This window comes from Chrysochloris asiatica, unplaced genomic scaffold (genome assembly GCF_000296735.1).
Source record: "Chrysochloris asiatica unplaced genomic scaffold, ChrAsi1.0 scaffold00102, whole genome shotgun sequence".
NCBI classification, from domain to species: Eukaryota; Metazoa; Chordata; class Mammalia; order Afrosoricida; family Chrysochloridae; genus Chrysochloris; species Chrysochloris asiatica.
In genome coordinates this window covers 1,409,762-1,422,162 of record NW_006408620.1, presented here as the reverse complement: position 1 = coordinate 1,422,162, position 12,401 = coordinate 1,409,762, and the positions used below count along the sequence as shown (strand labels likewise).

General features: G+C 43.6%; 1 protein-coding gene across 2 annotated transcripts in view; it reads left to right on the top strand.

The window, feature by feature from the left end:
- The window catches only part of PRKCB (protein kinase C, beta), a 448,755-nt gene that overhangs the window by 192,514 nt on the left and 243,840 nt on the right, over nt 1–12,401 (top strand). The gene's annotated exons all lie outside the window — the stretch shown is intronic.

Below are 12,401 nucleotides of genomic sequence, written 5' to 3'. Positions count from 1 at the left end.
CTGTAAAGATTTACAGCCTTGGAAACCCTTTACAGGATCGCTATGAGTTGGAACCGATTCCACAGCACACAGCCATAGCCACACAAGTAAAAGGAGCTCTGGTAGCGTAGTGGTTATGAGTCTGGCTGCTAATCTCACAGTCAGCAGTTTGAAACTACCAGCAGTTCTGCAGGAGAAAGATAGGTTTTTTGCTCCCATAAAGATTTACAGCCTCGGAAACTCTATCTAGTGTCCCTGTGAATCTGAACTGACTCAACTACACATTACCAACCACCACCACTAGGAATCCTAGTGTGGCGCTGTGACTTAATGCGCTGGACTTTTACAAAGTCGCTGTGAACCACAAGGTTGGCGGTTCAAGCTCACCAGCTGCTCCTTGGAAAGCCTATACTGGGTCGCTATGGGTTGGAATCGACTCGACAGCACTTAACAACAACAACAATTCCACTAGTAAAACAGGAGGACATCATTTTTGTTTTAATCCTCATTAATTTATTTGAATATAGGTTGGAAAAATGTATCTAGAAGTGGTTTTGCATTGATCAAATTTATAAAATTCCCCATTTAAGTAAAATTAGTTAGGTTAAAAACTAATAAATTGATTTAAGAAAAAGTATCAAGTAAATGACAGTATGAGTAATAAAAATATATGGCACAAAACCTTGGTACATTGGTGATTCACAGCCTTCACCTTCTTCTTCCTTTTTGGTGAAGCCATCTCTCGCTAGAAGGTGAAGGTGCCTGGTGATTGTAGTTAGTAAACAGGCATGTGACCTACTCCGTGCAATCTAAGGACAGACTTTCTCTTTCTGCTGAGTGGGAGGCATCCCTCTCTTGGTTACTCTTGGATATTTTTGTGTGAGGAAATGATGGTTGGAGTTGTATCATTGAGGGGGAGACCCTGCTGACATGATCCCAGCAGAATGGAAAAATTGCTGGAACCTGACTCATTCGTGACACTGAAGCCCCACTGAGTCACTGCTGAATTCTCTTATCTCCAGAATGGAATATGAGATAGGCAGCTAAGTTTCATTTGGGGGAGGTACTCTTTTGTAGCTCAGATTGTCCTGGTATCCCTCCTTCTACCACACAGATTTCCATTGCTCAGAAAAGATACATTCAGCAAACCCTATCTGTGGCCACCCCCTCCCCCCCAGTCCCCTTATTTTGTTCCCGCTTAGTTAGGTTTATGTTCTTGGAATCTTTCCTGTTGACAGTGTTTCCATCAGTGGTCCTGGTCTCATCCACTTAGACTAGACAGCTGCAGTCAACTTTTTAGACTTTGAACTTGATTTCTAAAGACTGACCTTCCCTAGAACTTGCCTGAACCAAGTAATGACCACCCTCTGTTTTTGCATTTGTTTGACTCCTGATGGCCTTCTACAAATGGGCATCTGTTATTTTGCCACAAATCCAGGGCATACCAGTCACCATAGCAACACAAACACACTAAAACATATGCTTCAGCTCCTTTGCTTGGAAAACATGGTGCTTGGGGTTTAGAACTCTGAGCTGGATGGAGGAACCGGACCCCTTTCTGGCCTGGTTGCAGAGATGAGGCGGGGGATATTTTGTCATACGCGCCTGGCTCTTTTAATGCAGTCTTCTCCCATCCACAGGTAAACAGTCAGAGAGGTTCAAGGGGCTACTGTGCTCCATTATAAAGCTTTGAATGTTCGTGCAGACTGAGCTGTTTTTTGTATTTGTTTTTTGCAAACCTGCCTATATGTTCTCTCATCCACCTTGTTCTTCCATTCCCCTCCCCCTTCTTGTGTATTGCCCCCCCCCCACAATGCCCAAACTGACCTGTGTTCTGTTCCCTACCCTGTGTTCCACCTTCCCTTCTCTCCTCTCACCCCACTCCCTACACCCCAGTAACCAACAAAGATTTTGCCCCCCTTTTAGTGTGAGTACTTTTCCTTAATCTTTTACAATGATGATTCTATGCAGTATTTCTCCTTTTGTGACTGACTGATTTCACTCAGCATAATGTCCTCAAGGTTTATTCATGTTACGCAGTGGCTTGCAGCTTCCTTGTTATCCTTCAAGGTAGCATAATATTCCATTGTGTGTATGTACCACAGTTTGTTTATCCATTGATGGGCATTTAGGCTGTCTCCATATTTTTGCTACTGTAAGTAGTGCTGCTGTGAACATTGGTATGCATGTATCTGCTCGTGTTATAGCTCGTATTTCTTGTGGATACATAGCAAGTAGAGGAATTGCTAGATCATAAGGTATTTCTATTTCCAACTTTCTGAGGAAAGGCCATACTATACTGAGTTTTAATGCTCAAGGAGAAGACAAAGGACCAGTGTCTATCTACTGTCTCTTTCTTTTGCCTAAGATAGAATCTCAGCTTAAACTGGCTTATGTGAAAAGGGAAATGTTTCGTCCCTGACCTCAGACACAGTAAATCAAAGTGATTAAATGAGGTGTCCAGAAATCTCTTTTTCCATTTCTTGGCTCAGCCTTCCTTTGTGTCGGTTTCCTTTTCGGGAAGCAAGCCTTCTCCTGTGGAAACATGGAGGTTGTCATAACATCAGTGAGTCTCATTGGACCGTAGGTCACAGGTAGCCAGAAGGATGCATAACAGTGATTGGCCAGGCCTGGTCATGTGACTGTCGGCTCCTGGAGATGAGGGCTCACATGCCTACTCCATGATTCCTCAGAGGAAAACGACAGAAGCAGTCGTCTTCAGTGGTTAAAATCATGACTGTGGAGCCGATATTTCTGATTTCAGATCTGTATGACTGGGGGCAAGTTACTTAAAATTTTCTGTGCCTTAGATTCCTCAGCTAAAAATGGTTATAATCATAGTCCATACCTCATGAAATTTTTGATGAGGATCAAATGCATGTATCTGTGAATGCACTTAGAGTATTATCTGGTAAATGCGATGGTGATAACGGCGCTGTTGATCATGTGGGTACATACTGGATCGGCAGTGAGGAAGGATGGAAGGAGGTCTACCAGGGAAGTCTGAAGAGTGAACGGATTCTCTGGCAGACACCTGGTCATCTTCCTAGGGGTTTGTAGGCTTCATATGTGGGATGAGACCCCTCTCTTGGTGTAACACTTCGTTGTCTCGAGCATGGGAGGGAGAGCAAGAAAGGATTTTCTGCAGCCAGTATGCATAGGATTTGGCAGTATTTAAGTGGAATGATGTTAATTCTGGACATCATTCCAAGAAAGTCGGTTGGCACTAAGGATGATAAATGGGTCCAGACTCCCAACCTGGAGTGATTCCGTTGACTGACCCTTTTCCGTCCCTGGTCATGCCTAGATGGAGGATGTGTTGAGAAAGATTTTTATAATTTTATAGAAATACTTTTTGACTTACCCTCATAGTCCCTGGTTCAGATAAGAGATAGTTGGAGGATAAAGTGCAAAACATTATTAAAAAAAAAATATATGGATGGCTTTTTTTGGTTCATGAACCTGAGACACACCAGCTCCCCAAGTCACAAATAAGAGGACAGCCTCCCCACCTCACCCCCGCTTGAGCCTCAGGGGCAGTCCAGAAAGAGCCTGGTCAGGTTGGCTAACAAGTGTGACCAGGTTGTCAGTCATACCTCTGACCATGAGGAGAAGCAGATCTGTGAACTGAGGGCCATGAGTTGGGGCTGACCAGATCATTTGAGGACCTTTGCTGACTGAACCTTAGGAGACATGATGGGGTCTCTTTTGGCCACATGCTAAGGTCAGTAAAGGCCTTGGAATACAGTGGCTCAGTAGAGCTTCCTCTTCTTGGGAGGGTCAGTGCATCTGGTGGGAACAAGGAATCTGTGCAGAGATCCCTCCTGGATCTTATCCACTGTGTTTGTATCCTTTTTTCTGCTAACGTAAAGATATCCCTTTTGTCTGAGGCTTGTGAGCCATTCTAATGGATTATTGAATCTGAAAGCAGAGAAGGGACCAGTCAGTACCCATGAACTTAGCCTTGGGTAAATGGCAATGAGAAAAGGCTGCGTTGGCAGCTGGGATCTGTACTTGACCATAGAAGGGATGCTGAATTTCTACAGGATGTAGTTGGAGTGTGGAGTGAAATTGACTATGCACCACATATTTAGTTTCTTGGTTGGATGAACTTACCCCATAGACTAGTTTGATACAATTGGTGACTCTGTTGCGACTTACTTGAACAGATATATGGATTTACTTGAACAGAAAACTGAAAGGAACCCAAACAACCAACTAAGTTCTATCTGATTTTGGTTCTTGTGTCTCTTTGGCCATGTATTCAAATTCCAGAAGGTGAGAGGTTATCTGATCCATCTTGAGTTACCAAGTCAGCCCTTATTTGAGCCTTAAAGGTATCTCCTTCAAAACTGAACACAGTGGGGTGGGATGGTTTTCCAAGAACTGAGGTACTATTACACACCCCTCAACAAAGGACATATGGATATTGGGTAGATGAAACCAATATGTGTCCATTCTAATTTGTAAAGAGGAGCTCTGGTAGTGTAGTTGTTATGAGTTGGACTGCAAACCTCAAGGTCAGCAGTTTGAAACTACCAGCCATTCCCTGGGAGAAAGATGAGGATTTCTGCTCCCGTAAAGAAATATTTACTTATGAAGATTAAAGAGCACAGCCTTCGATATGGATTGCATCTCAATGTCAAGAAAACAAAAATCCTCACCACTGGACCAATAAACAACATTCTTATCAATGGAGAAAGGATTGAAGTTGTCAAGGACTTCATTCTTCTTGGATCAACTATCAACACTCGCGGAAGTAGCAGTCAAGAGATCAGACGACGTATTGCACTGGGCAAATCTGCTGCACAGGAACTTTTTAAAGTATTGAAGAGCAGAGATGTCAGCTTGAGGACTAGGGTGCGCCTGACCCAGGCCATTGTGTTTTCAATAGCCTCATATGGGTGCGAAGGCTGGACAGTGAATAAAGAGGATCGTAGAAGAATTGATGCCTTTGAGTTGTGGTGTTGGAGGAGAATACTGAGGGTGCCATGGACTGCCAAAAGAACCAATAGATCTGTTTTGGAAGAAGTGCAGCCAGAGTGCTCCTTGGAGGCCAGGATGGCTAAGCTTCGTCTCTCCTACTTTGGACATGTAGTCCGGAGGAAACAATCGTTGGAGAAGGATGTCATGCTGGGTAGGGTGGAGGGTCAGAGAAAAAGAGGAAGACCTCCAACGAGATGGATCGGCCAGGTGGCATCATTGATGGACTCGGGGGTGGCAGCGGTGGTGAGGTTGGCCCAGGATCGAACATTGTTTCGTTCTGCTGTGCATGGAGTCGCTATGAGTCGGTTCCGACTCGATGGCACCTGACAACAACAACAAAGATTCACAGACTCAGAAATTCTATACAGGGTCGCTAAGAGTTGGAACCAACTCCACAGCACATAACCGCCACCACCACCATAATTTGTAAATGCTACTTTGCAGATATAGATACCTTGGATGTCTCAGGGTTACTTGATAACCTGATAAAAGGAGACTTCTAAGTAGGAATACAGATAAGGGACTGTTGTTTTCAGCTGCTGTAAGGACAACCATGACTCACGACAATGACATGTACAATGGCACAAAACCCTGCTAGGTCCTATGTCATCTCCAGGGTCAGTTGACATGGACCGTGGTGATTTTTCAGATGGACTGCCAGTCCATCATAATCTGGAAGCTCTGCTGAAACCTATTCATATCTCAGCAGCATGCAGACTATGGGTATTGGCTGTGAATGAGATCCTTAATGTGGGGATTGAACCCAGGCCTCCTGCATGCAATGTTAGAATTCTACTGAATCACCATTGTCCCATCTTTTACTATAATAATAATGACTATCCTCATTGGAATCCACAAAGCTCTGGATGTGGAGTCTGTGTCTGCTCTGTTTGCACGTCCAGGGATTTTGTATTCTAATTTGTGTGCCTGGGCCTCCTAGCTGTTTAAGAAGCATTTGTTGAACAGAGAGGCATCTTAGTGATGTTTTGGGTGAAGGGTCAGGCCTTGTATGAGGAGAGTAGATAGCAGAGCCAGCATTCTCATAGTTGGTAATACTGCCCCAGGTTGGGCTCTTGTCTGTTGTGAGTTGCTGTGGAGTTGATTCACGCTCATGGTGACCCGTGTGTACAGAGTAGAACTGCTCCAAAGGGTTTCAAAGCTGAGACCTTTCAGAAACAGGTCACCAGGCCTGTGTCCTGAGGTGCCTCTGGGTGGGTTCAAACCACTAACCTTTTGGCTAGTAGATAGCACTTGACTGCTTATGTCACCTGGGGACTTGTTGTGCCTATGGACCTAATGGTTTAAGATCAGTGTATTCAGCACCTGCATGGGTTTGCTGGGCCCAAAGTCCCAGGCATTGATGGCGGGCCCAGCAGCCACTTACTTCAGCAGTATCCCTTTGCATGAACAGGAGGCCTCTCGATTTCACTAGCTACTAGTCTGAAGTGCAGACTCTACTGTGCCGGGTGACAGCAGGGCTGTCAGGAAGCTAGAAGTCAAGCCATCTACGTTTTGGCAAGTGGAGTCACTTTGCGTCATGTTCCTGCCTCTGAATGATCCCCTCACCTTGGGAGAGGAATGATTGGACCATGGGGTGGGAGAGGGAGGTAGGAAGGGGCTGAAGGGATGGGTGTGTGAGCTTTGTGGGTGGTGGAGGCTTCATTTATACTTTGAAGGTGTAATCCGATGCAGTGTGGCTGTTCCGTGAAACACTGGGGGTCATGAGTTCAACAATGCAGTCTCCGAAGGGAGAGGCGTGCAGACGGTGAGAACAGCCTAGTCGGATTTGAAGGACCCTGGGGAATGCCCCCCTTAACTCCTTTGTTTTCTTACGGGGGAACTGAAACCTGAACGGGGAAGTGACTTGCCCAAGATCACAGATGTCACTTTTATTTTAAGCTAACATTAATCAAATGCGTACTGTATACCAGTCACTGTGCTAAACACATCACACCTAGGGGCTTCAAAAAGTTATTGGAAAAATGGAATGAAAAGATAATGGAATCTTTCCAGGAACTTTTGAAGCTTCTTTGTATACATGATCTTGAGAGCAGGCACGTTTTCTTTTAGATTATTGAACAGATACTTACATGATACATACTATGTGTCAAGTACTCTGTTGAGTCCTTTACAAATATTATAGCTCGTAAAATTCTCATATCCTATAAGGATTTAGGGGCTCTTGTTATGACATCCATTTAAAGATGAATAACTGAAGCCCAGAGAAGTTAAGTAACCTGCCTAAGGTCACAAAAGTACAAAGTGACTCAGTTGGGATTCCAGCCCATATAGTCTGGCCTTGCAGTATATGTTGCTCTGTTACTTGCTGCCTAACAAGCGATTATCCACATTTACAGGTGAGACATTCAAGCTCATTTAGTTGAAGTCACTTGCTCAAGGCCATATGACTGGGAAGAATCAGGATGTCTTTCATTAGGGTCTGACTCATGGTCTCTGTGCTGAACTCCTCTCATGGGTGGGTGAGGTCTGCAGTCCAGGGTTCCATCTGGGTACAAGGTACAGGTGCTGAAGCAGTGGACGATATCAGCCAGGCCTACCTGGATTTAAACAGGACCCAGCAAGTTGAATAGGTGTTCCTTGGAGGGCAGAGCCCCAGCCCCACATTTCTGCCTCCTGACACAAGCATCGCTTCCTCAGGGAAGCCCTTCGTGGCCACTCTGACAGTGGACCTGACCTCAATGCCAGCACTTTAAGTACCATGAGTGTCCCTGCTGGTGCAAACAGTCAAGTGCTCAGCTACTAATGTAAAGGTTGGAGGTTCAAATCCAAGATGGGGACTTTAGAAGAAAGGATTGGTGATCTGCTTCCAAAGATCGCAACCACCGCAAACCCTCTGGAGCGTAGCTCTACCCTGATGCATACGAGGTCATAAGAAACTGGACCTGACTTGACTAAAACCATTGTGTTTTTTTTTATTTAAAGCACCATGAACTTCTCCTTGAGATCAGTTGTAAGTATACATTGTTTGTGCTTTTCTTCTGTCTCCTCAACTAGACGGGGGCCATGAGGATAGATCCTGGGTCTGAGTTTGCTCACCTAGCACCAGACATAGGCAAGGTTTTCAGCAAATATTGAGTAGTTACATGGATGAGCTCATAGTTTATGTGGAGGGAATTGGTGCAGGAAATATGACTCAAGTCAAGAACTGAGAATCTATGGTGAATTTATTGGGAACAGTAACAACTCAGGAGACTGACTCATAGTTGTGAAGAAATAACTAGTACTAATAGTGGGTATTTATTATATTCATGCTTTGCCCCAGGCAGCTCTGTTAGGAGTTTAGGTAATTCAGTCCCCCACAACACAGCCCCACAAAATAAGCATCAGTGTTCATAATGACCAGAGGAGAGACCTGGAGCCAAGGAGGTTAGGCAGCATGACCAAGACACAGAGCTAACAATTGATGGAGCCAGTGTTTGAATTCAAGCCACCTGACTTCTACAAAAATACATTTATTTTAATTTTTGTTGTTGAGAATATACGCAGCTAAACAGGCACCAACAGTTTCAACAGGTATAATTTAGAGGTTTCGATTACTTCTTTTGAATTGTGTAACTGTTCTCAACCTCCTGGTTGTCCGTCATTAACACAAACTCACTGCCCACTAAGTTCTCTATCAGAACTTTCTAGTTGTGGTTGTCATTTTAATCCCATATTGTTGTTGTTGTTAAGTGCCATCAAGTTGGTTTCAACTCATGGTTTTTGAGGAGCAACTGATGAGCTTGAACCACCGACCTTGCAGTTCAAACTGACTTTGCAGTCCAGTGCATTAACCCAGAACGCTACACCAAGACTCCATAGAGATAGTTCTTAAAAGAACATAATGCTCAAGGCAGATATGTTTTTTTACTAACTGAAAAATTCTTTGATTCTAAGAAGGCTTTAGGGGATGGAATTTAGATGGAATTTTTGGTTTACAATTCAAAGATTGTCTCAGGGAACAGTTTCAGATGTTCATCTACCTTCCATGACCTCAGAATTCTCCATTCCATGATCATATGAAATTTGTTCTTCATTTTCCCTCTTTTAATTAGGATTCCTCTATTATCAGGAATCCTTTATAAAAGATCCATAAATTGTAGCTGAAAGCGAAGAGGACTTATTCATGAACATCAGGAAGACATTCTTATTGATGAAGATCAAAGATCATAACCTTCAATATGGATTGCACCTCAATGTAAAGAAATAAAAAATCCTCACCAATAGAACAATCAATAACAGGATGATAAAAAGAGAAAAAAATAAATTTGTCCAAGACTTCATTTTGCTTGGATCAGCCATCAATACTCATGAAAGCAGCAGTCAAGAAATCAAACGATGTATTGCATTAGGCAAATCTGCTGCACAAGACCTCTTTAAAGTGTTGAAGAGCAAAGATATCAGTTTGAGGACTAAGGTGCGCCTGACCCAAGTCATGGTATTTTCCAGGAACCTCATATGCAAGCAAAATTTGGACAGTGAATAAGGAAAACAGTGGAAGAATTTTAATTTGAAGTATGCGTTTGAATTATGGTATTGGAGAAGAATTTTTAAGGTATCTCGGATTTCCAGAAGAAGGAACAAATCTATGTTGGAAGAGGTGCAACCAGAATGCTCCTTAGAAGCCAAGATGACAGACTTCGTCTTTCATACTTTGAACATATTACCAGGAGGGACCAGTCGCTGGAGAAGGACAATGGAGGTACAGCAAAAAAGAGGGAGACCCCAACATGATGGATTGGCATAGTGGCAGCAGCCATGGGCTCCAATGTAGCAGCAATTGTGAGGATGGTGCAAGACCAGGTGGTGTTTTCTTTTGATGTACAGAGGGTCTTGGTATGGGTAGGAGCTGACTCCATGGCACCTAACGACAACAGCACCCTCCTCCCCACCCCTGTTGCAATGGATGTGGCTTCTCACGCTTGGCTAGTTCCCGCACCAAATTGCAACTAGTGCTGCAGGTGGAATGTGTAGTACTTTGAAGCCACTTTAGACAGGGACTGCCTGGCACTTGCATTTGCTTGCTGGAAGGGAGACTCCCGCTTGGCTCCGAGGGTTGGTCTCACCATCTTTCTGTGGCTTAGTGAATACTTGCAGCTGTGCTTTCTACGGTTAATATTTTCAAAAACTTTATTGCAGTAAAAAAAAAAGGTATACCAAAAATTGCCATTTTGACTATCTTGAAATGTGTAATTCGGTGACATTAGTTACATTAACTATATTGTACAACTATTTCTAGTATTTAGTTACAAAGGTTTTTTTTATCAGTGCCCACAAAAATATAATATCTCCATTCATTTTCCCCTGAGTCCCTGGGAGCTGTGAATCAACTTTTGTTTCTATACATTTGCCTGTCCTAGGTATTTCATGTAAGTGGGGTCATACAATATTCTCACTTTTATGTCTGACTGGTTTTACGTAACTTTCTGTTTTCAAAGTCCATCCATTTCCTAGTACGTATCATTACTGTGTTTCTCTTTTGGCTAATACATTTGCCATTGTATGGATATGCCACATTTTGTTTACCATTTATCTGCCTATGGGCACTTGAGTTGTTTTCACCTTTTGGCTATTGTGAATAAGCTACAATGTGCACTGATGTACAAGTTTGAGTCCTATATTCAAATCTCTGAGCTGTAGAGCTAGGAGTGGAATTGTTGGGTTTTATTAACCCTGGCTATACTAAGCATAAGGAGCTCTGGTAGCCTAGTGGTTACAAATCGGGCTGTGAACCTCAGTGTCAGCAGTTCGAAACTACCAGCTGTTCCGCGGGAGAAAGATGAGGCTTTCTGCTCCTGTAAAGATTTACAGCCTCGGAACCGACTCCACGGCACATAACAACAACAACAACAACATACTATGCATATCAAAAAGTGCCATGGGCTTCCAGAAGAAGTGTAGCCAGAGTGCTCCTTGGAGGCCAAGATGGCCACACTTCGTCTCTCATACTTTGGACATATTTTGACGAGGGACCAGTTGCTGGAGAAGGATATCATGTTTGGTAAGGTGGAGGGTTAGAGAAAAAGAGGAAGACCCCCCAACGAGATGGATTGGTCAAGTGGCAGCATCTATGGGCTCAATTGTGAGGTTGGCCCAGAACCCAGTAGTGTTTCGTTCTGTTGTACGTACGGTCACTATGAGTCGGTACTGACTCGATGGCACCTAATAATAACAACAATACTAAGCAGAGTTGGTTTCCTGCAGTGTGCAGGCACTAAACAGTGGACTGAGTGGGGACTGTGTTGAGTTGGAGAGTCTGTTTCCTTGTCAAAGGACATGGTTATGATGCAGCTTCATAAAGTGTCTGCCATCCGGGAGAGCTGGCTGACCTGGGTAAGTCTGCCGAGCTCCTAACCAATGGACACACCCTAAGACTGAGGGCACAAAACCATCATCAAAACCACGACTCACCACTGCTGTGAGTCCCTGCCAGGGTCTCCTTGGAATGCCATCAATGGCACAATCAGCTAGCATAGCCAATAGATGAGGGTGAGTCAAAAATTATCCGCACTCTGGCTGTAGCATTTAATCAACTTTTAGAAAAGACAATTAACATAATTTTTGGACATCATTTCCTTACTTTTCAATACGCTTGTCCATCTGTCAACAAGCTTTTGTATTCCCTTGTTAAAAACGGTTTTAGGCTGAGCTGTGAGCCACGAATGCACCACTATCTTCACTTCATCAGAAATGAATCTTAGTCCTCCAAGCGTTACTTTTGGGGAACCAAACAGGTGAAAGTTCGATTGAGCAAGAACAGGACTAGAGGGAGAATGCTTTAACATCTCAAAACAAAGTTTTTTCAGAGTGTCAACAGTGTGGGCAGAGGTGTGTGGATGTGCACTGTCATGCATGATCACACTGCCCTTGGCTAGCAGTCCTCTGTATTTAATCTCAAGTTTAGGCTTTGGCTCTTCAGTGAGCATCTCACTGTAATGAGCGCTGTTGATTGTTGAACCTTTCTTCTGATAATGATCCAATACTGGCCCTTGAGAATCCCAACAAAATAAGTGTCAAGTTTCCAACTGATGGTTGACCTTTGAATTTTTTCTTGGTCGGCAATTGAGAATGTTTGCATTCCTTTCTCTGCTGTTTGCTCTCAGGCTCCTAATGATGAGTCCATGTCTTGTCACTAGTAGCGATTTTCTTTAAGAAACTTTGACCTTAGAGTAGCAGTCCAAATTTTGTTTGCAGATGTCCAAATGCTTCTTCTGTGAGTTGTTTGGGTATCCATCTCGCACGAAGTTTTCAAAACCCAAGTCTGTCGTGGATTATTTCATAGGCAGAGGAATGGCTGATTTGCAAATAATTTGCCACATAATCCACTGTCACTCGTGTGTTCGACAGAATCATTTCACAAGCACAATCAATATTGTCATCAGCGGTAGACGTGGACGGGCGTTTTAATATAACCGAGTGCAGATAATTTTTGACTC